We start from the raw sequence: 3987 nt of genomic DNA, 5'->3' as shown, positions 1-3987 counted from the left end.
GAGGTGGCCCCTAGAGGGCAGGCGCTACCAGATCCTCCTGAGGCGGCCGCTCGCGGCCCTGAGGACAGCACGGGGGGAACCCGTTCCGTGGCTGCGATCACCGCCCCTGTCACCAGGGGCAGCGTTCCCTCCTTCAGCGTACCCCCTCCAGACACCGGTGCACCCCGCAAGAGGAAAGGGTTCGGGAGTTGTTGTGGCGTCGCCCCACGGGCCCTCAAATAGAGGAAATGGATAGTCGTGGATGAGTACGTACCTCGCCCTTTTGAATTCTTGCATGATGCGTTCCCCTCTGACATTTGCCCTTCAGGATCCCTTCTGTCTCAACAGTGAGCCCGCTCTTGGCACGACCTCCAGAGTATTTAGGTCCGACCGTGGACCCAAGCCCCTCGAAGCAGACAGCCGCACGGGAGGTGGTGCCGACCCATGAGTCAAGGCCGTTGGTGGGGGACCGCGAGCCTGTTCTCCTAGCATCCTTCCACCAGAGCAACCCCCCGTGGCGCGGAGGTCGGGCTGAGCCCCCCCCCCCCATTGGTTCTTCCCGGTGATTGGGCGCCCCATGCAGCGGCTTCATCTTCGAGCGGTGGAACTGCACCACGCCACACCCCGCCCTAAGTTTGGGGAGTGGCCGGAGGGGCTCTGTAACGCCCTCGATGCGGCTATAGCTCCCACGTGTCGAGGCACGACTTAGAGGCATAACCGCATTGAAAGCAATGTCGCAAGTCAGGCAATCATTACAACATCCCATGTAATATATAATAAAAGGGGGAGATAACATAGTTGGCTTACACTCGCCACGTCACATCAGAGTACATAAATAACATCCATCAAACAAATCACTCATGGCCCGACTACGGTGCCCAAAATAGAAAAGACCCCCAACATGCGACAAGGTCCTGAATCGATAACCCCAACTAGGCACCACTACTGATCATCTGGAAAGGACACGTAGTATCGCTGAGAGTCCTCGTCGAACTCCCACCTGAGCTCGTAATCGTCAACTGGAGCAGAATCACCTGGACCTGCATCTGGAGTTGTAGTATCTGTGAGCCACAGGGACTCAGCAATCTCACACCCACGCGATCAAGACTATTTAAGCTCATAGGAATGGATAAGGCAAATATATGTGGAGCTGCAGCAAGCGACTAGCATATGTGGTGGCTAACTTATACGCAAAAGAGAGCGAGAAGAGAAGGCGAAGCACGAGCGAGAAGCTAAAGGAACATCCTGCGCAAGCATAACTTCAACACCGTGTCCACTTCCCGGACTCCACCGAGAAGGGGCCATCACGGTAACACACATGGTTGATTCATTTTAATTAAGTTTAGTTCAAGTGATCTACAACCGGACGTTAACAAATTCCCATCTGCCCATAACCGCGGGCACGACTTTCGAAAGATCAATCCCTGCAGGGGGGTCCCAACTTAGCCCATAACAAGCTCTCACGGTCAACGAAGGAATAGACCTCCACCCAAGACACACCGATCAGACTCGGTATCTTGGTACAACAAGATGATTCGACAGGTTAAAACAAGTCCAGCAACACCGCCCGAATGTGCCGACAAATCCCGATAGGAGCTGCACATATCTCTTTCTCAGGGCACACTCAGATGAGCAATCCGTACAACTAAAACCAAACCTTGAGTTTCCCCGAGGTGGCGCTGCACAGGGCTCTAGTTCGGACCAACACTCAGAGGAGCACTGGCCCGTGGGGGCTAAAATAAGATGACCCTTGGGCTCCGGAAACCCAAGGGAAAAGAGGCTAGGTGGCAAATGGTAAAACAATGTTGGGCATGCTGGAAAAGCTTTAATCAAGGCGAACTATCAAGGGGTTCCCATTATAGCCCAACCGCGTAAGGGACGCACAATCCGGGAACATAACACCGGTATGACGGAAACTAGGGCGGCAAGAGTGGAACAAAACACTAGGCGAGAGGCCGAGCCTTCCACCCTTTACCAAGTATATAGATGCATTAAGATAACATAGCAATATAATGATATCCCAACAAGAATATAAATGTTCCAACAAGGAACGGCTCCAATCTTCACCTGCAACTAACAACGCTATAAGAAGGGCTGAGCAAAGCGGTAACATAGCCAATCAACGGTTTGCTAGGACAATGGTGGGTTAGAGGTTCAACATGGCAATTGGGAGGCTGACAAGCAAAAGGTAGGCATCGTAGCAGTGGCAAAGCAAAAGAGCGAGCAAACTAGCATAGCAAAGATAGTAGTGATTTCGAGGGTATGATCATCTTGCCTGCACAGTTGTCAGAGTTGACTGGATCCTCACAAGAAAACTCAACGGGCTCCTCGGTAGCGAACTCGTCTCCCGGCTCTACCCAACAAGACAAACAAGCAACAAGGATACAATCAACCACGGGCAAGACCAAGCAATATGATGAAATGACGATATGCTATGCGGGATGCAAAATGCAAGATATGACAGGAAATGCATGAACCTGGCCTCAACTTGGAAAACCAAGTGTGCCACTGGATAGAGGGGATGAAATCGATTGAAAACGATATAAAGATCATTGGAATCGGAGTTACGGTTTGGAAATGGCAAGCGTTTTAAGATATGACACCGGTCTGCGATTTACAGCAAGTAGGCATCTAAATGCAACGAAATGAGCATGCTACGACCACCAAACATGAAAACAAAATACATGGCAGTGATGTACACAAGATGGTTGACAAAACACTAGCACTGAGCCATAGGCAAATTCATCCATTAAGAGGTTCAAACAAGCATGGCTAAAACGCAAATGCAAAACAGATCTCAGACTTAGTGAAATTAACACTAGTCTGAAATTTCAGATCACGATGCTCTCTTCGGAGCAGTAAAACAACATGATAGAAAACCTGAACATGACAAGTAAGAACATGGCGTGGAGCTACTCATCAAGCTTAACAAAACACCCAAAGTGACCTGGGGCCAAAAGGGTTCACAAAATACTCTACCGAGCTCACGAACATCGCTCGAACACAATCAGTTTTCAGACTTAGTGAAAACTGAGACATGCTGAAATTTAACTCACGAAGGCATGTAAACGAGCTCGATGCACTCGCTACGGTGCAAGTCATGGCAAGGAAAGCATATAACCAGCAAGAAGGCACAAAGTGCTAGCTACACATGGCAAGAACAAAGGCATAGCATGCATGGAACACTAACGGTAGCATCGGCAAAATCGCAAACAAGTTGACGATCTGCCCAGATTAACAACGAAGCAAAAGTTGAGCTCGATTGAGTCAACCTAGAGCACTCCACATATGCAAACAAAGACATGGATGGAAAGAGCATAACATAGATATCAAAACTTCCTTACTGATCATCCTCAAAAGAGGCACGGATCACTAGGGAACAAGCTGGACATATGGCATCATGAACTAAAATATCCCAGACTTAGTGAAAATCACTAAGTCCCTGAAATCTGCATTCTCAGGTACCTCTCTTCACAAGCTTGCACAAGACAACACACACATCCTAAAAATGCATGGGTGACACTTCTGGAAAGAAGACAAAATGCTTAACAATTCATCCCAAAGGGGCACAGGCATATCATGCACGAATTAAATATAGCAAAAATGACAAAAGTGCATGATGAACTAACGGATCTGCAATCTAACTCACGAAGCCTCCTTCTAACAGAATTTTGGATTTCAAGATGACCTCAAATGCAAATGATACAATGGAATGAAATGATGTACATGTCGAGACGAAGATTTTGATATATCATACGCCCAAAACGGAGCTACGGTTGCAAAGTTACGGGACCTCGAACAGAGCAACATGGATCAAAATTTCAGGACTTGGCAAAAAAAATCGGGGTTAGGGTTTACTGTTCACGCGACCGGATCCAGATCGGGATCGCGGCGCGGAAGCCGAGGCGGCGCCGGCGGCGGAGCTCGAGCTCGCCGGAGGAGGGGAGGCCGGCGAGGCGGCGGGGAGAGGCCGGGGCGACGCCGGGGGGAGGCCGGTGGCGGCGCCCG

The sequence above is a fragment of the Triticum dicoccoides genome, chromosome 7B (genome assembly GCF_002162155.2).
Source record: "Triticum dicoccoides isolate Atlit2015 ecotype Zavitan chromosome 7B, WEW_v2.0, whole genome shotgun sequence".
NCBI classification, from domain to species: domain Eukaryota; kingdom Viridiplantae; phylum Streptophyta; class Magnoliopsida; order Poales; family Poaceae; genus Triticum; species Triticum dicoccoides.
The sequence above is the reverse complement of the archived record's forward strand: the minus strand, read 5'-3'. Positions refer to the sequence as shown.